This window comes from Marmota monax, unplaced genomic scaffold (assembly GCF_021218885.2).
Source record: "Marmota monax isolate L192 unplaced genomic scaffold, Marmota_monax_Labrador192_F-V1.1 WCK01_AAM20220418_F8-fsc00028, whole genome shotgun sequence".
In the NCBI taxonomy this organism is placed as follows: Eukaryota; Metazoa; Chordata; class Mammalia; order Rodentia; family Sciuridae; genus Marmota; species Marmota monax.
The window spans coordinates 6,584,734-6,597,351 of NW_026694779.1; the positions used below are offsets into that span (position 1 = coordinate 6,584,734).

The 12,618-nt window shown below is 35.9% G+C and overlaps 1 long non-coding RNA gene across 1 annotated transcript in view; it reads right to left on the bottom strand.

The window, feature by feature from the left end:
• Positions 1-1,562: 1,562 nt before the first annotated feature.
• The window catches only part of LOC131423439 (uncharacterized), an 89,938-nt gene continuing 78,882 nt past the window's right edge, over positions 1,563-12,618 (bottom strand). Inside the window, exons 2-3 of the long non-coding RNA XR_009225032.1 lie at positions 8,137-8,290; positions 1,563-1,743 (exon numbers count right to left, since the gene is read on the bottom strand). This is a non-coding gene — a long non-coding RNA (uncharacterized LOC131423439). The remainder of the gene's footprint in view (positions 1,744-8,136; positions 8,291-12,618) is intronic.

The window sequence follows — 12,618 nt, forward strand, 5'->3', positions numbered from 1 at the left end:
AAAATCTAAACAAAGATCTGAAAGCCTCCAAAACAGAACCATTGTTTATTTTCTGACAAAATTATCTGTTGGTAATAGAATAAAAACAATTAGAAGGAAAATATAAGCTTTAAGCTCTTGTTTCTTAATAAGAGCTAAACTGTATCTTTATTCTTCTGAATGCTGTATGGTTATATTTACAATTAATAGATGGATCAATGTCACATATGATACCTGAACTTTTAGCAAATCTTCCAGTTGGGGATTCCTATCATGTATATCATGATGGAGGTTCCACTTCCTGTACACCTTCAATTGTTTCTCTTTAAAAACTTTAGAATTAAAAAAAAAAATCAACCACTATCTACTCCAATCATTTCCTATTTTGGATTAAATGCAGATTTTTCTCTTGTTTTAAAATCTTGTTTAAAAAATCAATGTGAATATAAACAGTGTCTGGGTGATAAAATTCAGAAAAACTCTTTTTATAAAGAACTTATCTTCTGGTCTAAGGACCATAAGATGCAAAATTCCAAAATAGTATTTTAATAAATATTAATTGTAAATTTGATAAATATTTTAAATTAATATTTTAATAGCTTTAAACTATAATATTTAATGTCAAATGTTAAATAGTAATGTCAGATTAATATTTAAATAGTATATATATAGCTTAAATTAATTTTATAGACATTTGAAATACTTTAAAATAATTTAAATTACATTTCAAATCCTGGAACCAGAATTACAAAGGCTTTATAGAGCAGCCCAGCACTATGTATATGTCTGAAACAACTGAATCAATATGATTTTTTTTAATCATATAAAAGAAATAAATGTAGGGGCTGTAGCTGTAGCTCAGTGGTAGAGCGCCTTGGCTCACATGCTTGAGGGACTGGGTTTGATTCTTAGCATCACATAAAATAAATAAAATAAAGGCCCACTTTCCATCTACCACTACCAAAAAAATTAAAAAATAAGAAATGTTACGAAGATACATACATTGAACGTATTCATGAACATTGATTTCTTTGGTTCTTCTCTATCAGAAAGAGGCATTAAGCATACATTTGCCTCTCAGCCACTGCAAAACTGTCAGTATTGAATACGTGTTTGGCCAGATTAAAGCCAAATCTTTAAAAGAACAATTTGTTAAGGGAAATTAACCCAATTATTGATTACTCAGGATGATGTGGACTAGGGAGATGAATAGTCAGATGAATTGTCTGACTAACCCATTACCTCCTGGATTTAGAGAATGTTTTCACTTTTAAGGAGCTATGTGACACAGCCACTTTTAAATGCTGTGTGTGTGTGTGTGTGTGTGTGTGTGTGTGTGTGTGATACATGTAACTTCTAGTTCCTTAAAAACAAACCAAACACTCTAATGGTACTACATTTATGTAAGACCCCCTATTTAAGGAAGAGAGTTTCGAAGTGCTAGCCCCTCTCTCTTTTTCAGACCCAGACTCAAATAAACTTGAATCCCTCCTATAAACACTTGCTGCCCCAAGTACTTGTACTCAAGTGGCAGGCATCCCCAACATCTGATGTGAATGACACTTTTGGAGAAAGGTGCCCTGCAGGCCAGCCTTCTAGTTTCTTACCAGGAGAAGAAGGGATGGCTGAAGAGGCGACTTGGCTGCTCATGGTCAGCTGAACCTGAAGTCAAGACTTTAGTGACATCCCAGCTACTTCTGAGAAATCTTTCCACACCCAAGACTCCCTTCTTTCCTGCTGGTACTTCTGGCTGCCAAGAAATGCCTTGTTGGTGGGAAGGAATAAAATTTAAAAAAAAAAAAAAGAAAGAAGGAAAAAAAAGAGAGAAAATATAGTTAGGGAAAAACACCTGGAAAAAAATTTATAAGCATGTGCAAGATGTTTATTTGGGAAAAAATGAAAGTTATTGATTGATTTATAGTATGCCGAGATGAGTAACATGGAAAACTTACTTTAATGGAGTTTAATTGAGTTTTGGGTCATACGAGTTTTATAACACAATCAATCTGTCTTTAATAAATGTTAGATTTTCTAGTTTGAACCCCTGTGAGCCAATTTGAAAACTCATATACTTAAAATATTATATGACTTTCAGCAACTCATGTGGAAACAAATGAAGTGCTTAAGAGGGGAAGAAAATATAGTAAAAACTTTGCTTTTTTTTTTTTTTCACTTTTATCTTCGGAAGTACTCAAATCACACCATATGTACCAAAAGCAAATTAAAATGGAGATTTGGGTGAGCAGTTAACCAGATAATTCTTTTCCCAGGGAAGAATACCAGGTTGTTTTTTTTTATGTTTTGTTTTTTCTTTAACAAAATTGTAAGAAGGAGGTGGGGCTCTAATTGTGGACTAATCTGATGTACTAATTTTTGTATAGCTTGCATTTCTCCCTAATTTTGCACAACTCTGTTCATAGGGATTTGTCAAAGCTCTAGATACATGAACGAAAATCAAGTATGCATATGTATGGTGGCTTGGTGTGTGTGTGCGCGTGCGTGTGGTGTTAATTGCCATGTCAATCAATTATGTAAAAAATGTCACCAAAAAGGTTTAAGGAAAGGGTGACCTGGCTCAAATTTTTGACTCATTGTGTATAACTCGGACTTTGTCCTCTTGCTTAGAGGAAATTATTGTGGTTTCAACAGAGCCCCACATTTCTCTAATCTCACTTGTGAGTGCCTTGGCCTGATGCCTTGAATATCTTTTCTCTCTATACTCACTCCTTTATGCATTTCATGATTATTCATGAGCATGCAAATGACCACCAAATCTATACCTTTAACCCTAACTTCATTCTGCTCCAACTACAGGCCATTAAATTCGCCTTTCTTGAATCTGATTGTAATGTAAAATAAACATATGGAAACTAAACTTTCAGTATCCCCCCTCAAACCCTGATCCATCTGTCATATTCCCCATCATATTTAAGAATAACTCCATTCTTCTAATTGCCCAGGCTGACAATTTTGCAGTTACTTTCAACTATTCATCTTATTCCACTAAAAATTTATTTGGAAATATTATTGGTGTTATCTTTAAAACATACTTATTTATTAATTATCATTATTATTTTTTTTAATATTCAACTACCTCATTGCCGATGCCAAATTCCTGGTCTTGAGCCGTCATCATCTCTTACTTGCATGCTCATAATAGCTTTGTCAATTGTATCCCAGCTTTTATTTTTGTGTCCTCCACCCCAGTTTTCTCTCATGTAAAATTCTGCAACTCTCCATTTCATTCAGAATAAAGCTGAAGTTCTTACTATAACCTAGAAGGCTGTTTCTCACTTTCTGATATCATCTCCTTTCATTCTCCTCCAACTGGATCTTCCCCTATTGCCTTGCCTGATGTTCCTGGAACACATCAAATGCACTCCTGCCTTAACACCTTTGCACAGAATGTTCCTTATACCTGGGACACACTTTTAGAAAGAGATACAGCATTTCCTCAAACATTTATCTAATTCTAAAGCCCTTCCTAATTTTAAATTATTACCAGTTTAGTCTGTTTGGGCTACTATAGTAAAGTACCATTCAACTGGGTGGCTAAAATGACAGATTCATTTCTCACACCTCTGAAAACTAAGAGGTCCAAGATTATGGTGCCATCATATTCCATATCTGGGGAGGGCCTCCTTTCTGGTTCATAGATGGTGGTCATCTCAATAGGGTGGAAGGGACTAAGAAGCTCCCTTGGGTCTCTTTTATAAGAGAATTGATTCCATTTATAAGGGATCAGGCTTTATAATCTAATCATCTCCTTAAAGTCTCTACCTCCTAAGATATCACATTAGTCATGAGAGTTAACATATGGATTGTTGATGGTGGGTCACAGACATTCAGATCACAGTCATTCTATCTCTATCAACTTAAGTGTAAGGTATATCAACAGATTTGCACTTTTGTTGTTGTTGTTATACCTAGAATTGAACCCAAGGAAACTTAGCCACTGAGCCACATCCCCTGCCCTTTTTATTTTATATTTTGAGACAGGGTCTCGCTAAGTGGCTTAGGGCCTCCATAAGTTACTGACACTGGCTTTAAACTTGCTAGCCACCTGCCTCAGCCTTCTGAGCCTCTAGTATTACAGACATGTGACACCATCCCCTGCTAGCCTGATCTGCATTTTCCAACAATCCTCCAGAGGTTCTTCTTGCTCTGTGGTTTGCACTCTGAGGATAGTAGAATTCTACAATGCTGAGGTTCAAAATAGGCATCACAATAGTTCTGAAACTTTTGTTTGTTATAGGATTCCTGCTTTTCTTTTCAATTATTTTGCACATGAATCCAATACCATAAAGCTTAGTGAATATTTTGCCAAATAAAAATTGTAGTGAATCTAATAACTTTATTCATTTATTTATTTTAGGCTGTGATTATTCAATAAATGAAAATCACTCCATTCATTCCTATCCATTCCTTACTACCATAATCTGGAAGGCAACCTAAATTCTGTCCCATTAAAATGTAGGGGTAAATGGTACAAAGGTACTGAATTGCAACATCTTTACTTTGGAATTTCAACGTCTTTACTTTGTGACCTTTGGCAAGATAAAAGACCACTTCTGAATCCTAAATTTCTGGGAATGAAACAGGGCTAATATTACCCACTCCATAAAGTTTTTGATTTCAGAGGATGAAATGGGACTACAATGTGCAAAGCAACCAGTTATTGCTGGCAACTGACAGGCACTAATAAGTGGGGATTTTCATCATTATTGTCTATATCACCAATTTCCTTGGAAGCAGACTGAGCTAGTAGTGCTGCAATTCAGTATTCTCCAATCATTTCTCTATTAGTCATTATTACCACATAACAAGCGCCTAGAAAATCTCCTTGGCATGCAACTATTTGCATTTCTTTCTTGCTCACAAGAACATAGTCTGCAGGAGATATTTCTGCTTCAGATTGTGGGGCAGGAGTTGCCTTGGTTTACAACCTAGTCAGCTATGATGGCTGTGCTATAGAGACATTTTTCCTCCCCCAGGCCAATAAAGAGAGCAGGGTGTTCACAACTGTGCAAGCATATTTCAAACATCTGCTTGCAGCACGGTTACTAATATCCCATTGGCTACAGGAAGCCATGTGGCCATGCCAGTGACAGGGAAGTATGCCCTGCTTTTGGTGGGAAGGCCTGAAATTTAATATGGCCAAGTACCTAAATAGTGTGTGGTGGGGTGTGGGGGAATGAGACAGACTCAAAAAAAGAGAGAGCTGCCAACAAAAGTTCAATCCCTGCTTCCTTAGGCCCACATGTGAGAAGGAACATGAAACCTAGTATAACAAGCTAAAATTAAGTGGGTGGCATAAAATAATATTCTAAATTAGAATTCCTGAAACATTACCATGTAAAAGCAAAATTTAAAGTCACAAGAAGAGTCCATGAAAATACTTCTACTGCTAGAATTATTTTCTTGGGATACAGAAGAAAATATAAAATAGTAACATATTTAATGCTCTCAACTATTGAGTGACACATTCAATAAATGTTGATTGAGCCCTCACTATATACCAAGCAGCAGGTTGTATTAATAGATAATGATGTGTTAGCACACCACTATTTTATTAGTGCATTATAGTTAGACATAACATTGGGATTCATTTTGACATAATCATAAAAGCATGGAATATAATTTGCTTTACTTTAGTGCCCAGTACTTCTCCTTTCCCTTCCTTACTCCCTCCACATTAACCTGTCTCTATTCTACTGTTTTTCTATTTATTTATAGTTTTTTAAAAATCCATGCTTTATAGACATAAAGGTGAAATTCACCATGATGTATTCATAAATGCACATAACACAGTGTGGTCAATTTCATTCCACCATTTCTCTTTTTTCTTTTCCTTCCTCCTAACCCCTACCTCACCCCATTCCCTTCCTCTAGTCCACTGATATATATATCCCTTCTATTTTCATAAAATTCACTGAACCCCACCATTTTTTCTACCTTATATAGGTCTAATGTCCATATATGAGAGAAAAGATTGATCCTTGATTTTGTAAGTCTGGCTTATTTCACATAGAATGATATTCATCCATTTAGAAGCAAATGCCTTAATTTCATCTTTGTTATGGTTGAATAATATTCCGTTGTGTATATATACCACATTTTCTTTACCCATTCATTTACTGATGGGCACTTGGGATGGTTCCATAACTTGGCTATTGTAAATTGGGCAGCTATAAACATTTACGTGGCTGTATCACTGTACTATGCTGCTTTTAGTTCTTTTGGATAAATACCAAGGAGTGGGCTACACACTGGATCATACAGTGGTTCCATTCCTAGTTTTTTGAAGAACCTCCATACTGCTTTCCAGAGTAGTTATACTAACATGAAGTCAAACCAATGTGTGACTATCCATTTTTGCCACATCCTTACCAGCAATTATTATTATTTGTATTCTTCATCATTGTCATTTTGACTGAAGTAAAATGAAATCTCACTGTAGTTTTGATTTGCATTTCCCAGATACTTAGAGATGATGAACATGTGTTCATATCTTTGTCATCAATTTGCATTTCTTCCCTTCAGAAGTATCTGTTTAGTTTTTTCACCCATTTATTAATGTTTGCAGTGATAAATGGAAATGGAGATATTAGTGAAGAAGGGGACTTAGGTTATATGGAGATGATAATATACAGTGGAAATTGAAAATAACCTAAGAGCTGAATGTGGTGGGATATGCCTGTAATCCCAGCAACTTGAGAGGCTATGGTAGGAAGACTGCAAGTTCGATGCCAGCTTAGCAAGGACCCAAGCAAGTTAGTGAGACCCTGTCTCAAAATAAAAACTAAATAAAGGCTGCAGATGTGGCTTAGTGATTAAATGTCCTTGGGAGTTCAATCCAGAAAAAGAAAAAAGAAACTAAGAAATGCAGTGGGAGAAGTAAGAGTTACTTGCATTGAGATATGTCTATATATATTACAGAAATCAGTTTTTAAATCTATGATTTTTTTTTATAGAAGATCGGTAAAACATGAAGATGGCTCTGATTGAAATTAATTTGACTTTCTGTTAAAATCTGATGTTCTGACCTAATTTCCTGGTGTGTGTGTGTGTGTGTGTGTGTATTTATTTATTTATAAGTAAAGAGTAAGATGAGCACTTGAAGTCTGGTAAGAAGAAACAGACTGCGGCCTGTGAGAAATTAGCTCCTTTGAATGTAATGCTGGCCAGGAAAGGGAATCATGATAGGGCTCAAATGCAATGAGGAGATATTCACAGAAGTCATCCGATTGAACAGTTATTATCTCTAAGTCATTATCTCCTGCAGACCAGTAATAATTTTATTTTGTTGGATAATCACACACAAGCCCATGTTTTAGAAGAATATTTTTCATTTCATCTAATGAGGAACTGGAGAGGAAATTCATTTTTGTCCAATGCAAAGTGCTTAGAAAAACAGTAAAACTTTGTTTTGATAAGGTCAATCTTAGTAAATTGACAAAAAATTGTGTATTTGATCTGATGTTATCTTGCTATTATAAATTAGCTAAACCATAACAGATTAGGCTCCATGCTGAGAATTATTTGCCATTTCCTAAAAACTTCTTAAGTCTTTCATATTTTTATATATGGGCATGTGCATGGTACATTTTTACTTTTTTCCAAATTTTTTTCCTAAAAAATGAATAAAATTTCCCAAGTTTAATTTAAGTAAGTATGGTGGTAGCTAATAATATTTCCTACAAAGGGAAGAAAAGTTCTTAACTTTGCAAACACAATAGCATGGTTAAATTATATGAACTTCTTTGAAAAAAAGATTGTACATATTTGCATTGAGTGTTTATTTAAATATGTTACTCAAGCTTATCCATTTTTTTACATGTATAAAATGTATGCATTCCTAAACAGATTTTCATGAGTCAAATCTTGTTTTTGGAATGAATGTCCTATATAATAATTTTAGTTATTTTAGCTTCCATTAGCCACCATTCTCAGCACTTGGGTGAAAATATTTCTCCCTGTCATCCTGTTATACTTTGGCAATATCTGTTTGTTGAGCTGTATTATGCAAAAATGTAAACTGATGGGAAATCCTGAACTCCTCTGGAGCACAGATTCTCATTAATATAAACATTTCCCTGACAATTCAGAACTACTCTGTCTTCCCTGCTGACCCAATTCTCTGGAATAAATCCTTACCTTCTATAGTCACGAACCTCCATTTGGCCATGTTTATTAACATCTTTTCTTCTTATTTTACAGTGTGATTTCTGCTGTGTATTGGCCACACTCTCTGCCTCAGTACTTGTATTAGTCCAGGTTCTCAGATGCCATCAGTAGCAACTGGCTCTCCCTGAAATAAGCAGAACAATTTCTTAAAAACACATTGGCTGGCTCACAGAACTAGTAGGAGATCTAGACAGCTATGCAAAGATTAAGAAGCCACGAAACCACCCTGGGTCATACATCAGTTCATATTTGGTGAGAAAACTGCTATTGTGACAGAGAGATAAAGAGGAGGAAGAGGACTGAAGAAGAGGAGGAAGAAGAGGAGGGGAAGGAGATGGAGAGGAAAGTGGCAGGAAACAAAGGAGAAGAAGAAAGGGTGGAGGGAGAGAGAAGGAAATGCTTATGCCTCTTAAATAAAACCCATATCTCTGAATTAGCTACAAGGCAGGCTGGGAAGTGGGCAAACAACTTTCTTGACTTTTTTTTTAACTTTTTTTTTTTAAGTTGTCAATAGACCTTTATTTTACTTATTTGTATGTGGAGCTGAGAATCGAACCCAGTGCCTCACACATGCAAAACAAGCGCTCTACCACTGAGACACAGCCCCTGTCCTCTTGATTCTTATCATCACAACTGAAACGTTCCTCCTTGCCAAGCTCTAAGTGGCAATTTCTCATATGGATTCCTATTCTGGGAAACCAAAATGAATACCACCTTAACCTTCAGGTATGTGATACTATTCATTGCTTTTAAAATGCTAATATTTATATGAGTTTATAACAGTAATCTTAATTTTCATATGAGCTTATAACACAAGGAAATAACAATCAGAAATGACCAAAAAAAAAAAAAAACCTCCAAATAAATTAAACAGAAGGGGGATGCTATACATTATGTCCTACCATAAATAATCATAATACTCAGGAGAATAAAAAAATATCTTAAAATTCACACAGAGAGAGGCTGGGGCTGTAGCTCAGTGGCAGAGTGCTTACTTAGTATGTGTGAGGCACTGGGTTAGATCCTTAGCACCAGAATTACTTTTTTTAAAAGACTGATCTTACAGTAAACCCTATTAGTCATCTAACCAACATCTCTTTGCACTCCCACTAGATTAGATTTCTTTCTAGTCTTAATTTTGTTCAGGGATGCACAATGTTCTACATGACATTGTCCAGACAAGGTCAACATCATCCCCAGTCCTGGGTGTAGTTCCTGCCTGATGATGCCCATGATTGATTTCACTTGGGCAAGTGATATATTTCCATCTAATAAGATGTTAATGGATATTGACTGGGGATTTCTTGGAAATATCCTTTAATCTTACAAATAATTACAAGTAAGAATTGAACTCTCTATTCCTGTGGACTTTCCTATGCCTGGATGGGAAATCTTTAACTATTGTACCCATCTTGAAGCCACAGAGGGGGCCAGCTAGAGGACAAACGCTGTGCAAAAGCAAAGGAGATCCTAGTAAAATAAAGTAGTGTCAATGTTTATGTGCTACCATGCCTAAAGTCATTTCTCATTATACAAAAAAGGACACTTTCTTTTTAAGCTTTTCTAAAACATTCTAAATGAAATACATTAAATATGTTGTAAAACATATTCCACAGGATTTCCTTTAGAAACTAAGGATATAGAATCTTCTGAGGTTCTAAGCCTTGTCTTGGATACAGACTTCCCAGTTAATATTCCCTTTCTGTATAAGCAAACAAAATCATCTACTTCCTGCATCATACTTAATAGGTGATCTTTCATTTGACTGCATAGTTACAGATCAATAATCAGACAAATGATAATATTTTTGGAACCCACAATATATGTTTCCCTTCTTGGCACCAATGTAGCTAAGACTATCAAATATGTCACCCTCTGTCACTCAAGAAACAGAATCTACTATTAAACTCAGAATGGGAGAGAAAATATTTTTTAAATCTTACACTGAAGTCTGAATTTGCTGTCTGAACATTCTATAAAGCTCCTTTTCATGGAGAAAAACGTGTCCATACATGCAATCTGGCACTTCACTGTAACAAGGCAAATGCATTTCCAAATGTGCCACCTTTACTCGGTGCTTATGATCTATAGTCAACTTATCATCAGGAATCCTGAAAAATTGGTTTACATTTAAACAAGACAGTGTATTTATGAAAACAAGTATTTAAGAGATGAAGAATCAAAGGCATTGGTTGTTTGTAACAGAAAGAGTAATCAACAGCTATGGTCTCTACTGTAACATGGGAGCATCTCCATGGCTCACCATTGCTACATGTCTTCCCAGAACACTATCCTCCTTGGGCCAGCAGCTGTGAAATCCAACACAGGAGGTGAGGTGCTGAGGGTAGAAAAATTAGCCAAGGAAGAGGGAACAGAGAAAGGGAAGGAGTAGGCATCAGGAAGCAAGTCCTCCCCTGTGTCTCATGCTAGCTCTGACTTTGGTCTTTTCTCCCAAATCTTTCTGCAGTTCACATTTTCTTCTAACATTCATGAAGATAGAAAGTTAGGAAGAAAAAGAGAAAGAGCACTCAGCTACAAAAAAGAACGTACAATAACTCTATATTTACTGGTTATATTCATTGTTATAACAGAACCTCATCTGTTCAGCCTCTGGAGAAGGCCCTCTAGGCTGGGTTACAACATAGCAGGTGGCACCATGTCAGGAACACTTGAAAGAGGGATCAGATGGTGAGACAGAAAGCCAAGACCATTTTCGTTCTTTTACTACAACTTGCTCTTTGGAGAGCTAACTCTGAAAACTCTGCCTTAATACCTTCATATAGCACTATCCTCCCAATAAGCCCCACCTTTGAAAGGTTCCACCACCTCAGCATGACCACACTGGGGACCAAGCTTCTAGACGTAAACCTTGGCGATCAAAATCTATCCAGACAGGCAAGGTGGTGCATGACTATAATCCCAGCTGCTTGTGAGGCTGAAGTAGGAGGAATGCAAGTTCAAGGTCAGCCTCAGCAACTTAGTGAGGCCCCCAAGCAACTTAGCAAGATCCTGTTTCAAAACAACAACAACAAAAAGTAGGACTGGGTATGTGACTCAGTGGTTAAGTGCCTCTGGATTCAATCCCAAGTACCAAAAAAGAAAAAAAGTATCCAAATCCAAACACTGGCTTTGGATACTTTCTGTTAAGAAGTTTTGTTAAGTGTTTTTAAAATGCTGAATTCCATTTTTTCTCCTTTTTTAAATATTTCTAAATTTTCAGTGCATATAACTGAATCCTCAACCAGGCATTCAGACTCAGGTATGTATTTTTCCCTGTGGTATATGAGTATCTGCACATTACTTTACTCCCACTTATTCCAGTTGAGAATCAACCTTAAAGTGTAGCTCCCACTAGTTCATGTTTCCTTATTACACCCCAAAGGTTTCACCACAAAACTTAACCAGATAACTTGAAGAGCTTATAAACAAATTTAGCAAATTAGTAGAATACAAGATCTATTAAAATGCAGTGCCCATGGTAGAAACATATAACATTATATAAGTGTACATATTACTTTTCATTTAGGAAGAGTCATTCAACAAGTTCCTGAGGAGGTTTTCATCCATGAGACATTGAAACATAAACCAGGGTTGTCAATAATCTTTGTACTTTCATTTTTTCATTCTTTCATCAGATTTGTCAGTTCACTGTACAAATATTTATTTAAAGGTAATTAAAATGGCTGTATCTTTAAAAAATGTTATACTTAACATTTGTATGTTATAATTATACATAATATTAGGATTATTTTGATATAATCATACATGTTTGAAGTATAATTGGCTCCACTTCAGTCCCCAGTACTTCCTCTTTCCCTCCCTTTTTCTCTGTCCCTGTTCCCCTTCCTCTGCTCTATTGATCTTCCTTGCATATACTTATTGCTTTCTGAAAATTAGATCTTCATAGATATACAAAAAAGGTAAAGTTCACTGTGGTATGTTCATATATGTACATAGCATAATTTGGTCAATTTCATCCCACCATTCCTCCTCCTCCCATCCTCCTCCTTCCCCTTAATCCCCTTCCTCTCCCCTATTGATCTCCCTTCTATTTTCATGGGATTCCCTCCTCCTTTTCTTTCATTATTTTAGTCTAGTTCCCATGTGTCAGAGCAAATATTCATTCGATGCTTGACTTTCTGGATCTGGCTTATTTCACTTAGCATGATGTTCTTCAGCTTCATCTAATTACCAGGGAATTACATAATTTCACTCTTCTTTTTGGCTGAGTAAAACTCCATTATGTATACATACCACATTTTCTTTATCCATTTATCTGTTAATGGGCACCTGGGCGGGTTCCATAATGTGGCTGTTGTGAATTGCACTGCTGGAACTTTGATGTGCCTCTATTACTATAGTATGCTGATTTTAGTTCTTTTGAGGAGTGGAATAGTTGGGTTATATGGTGGTTCCATTGCTAATCTTTTTAAGGAATCTCCACACTGCCTT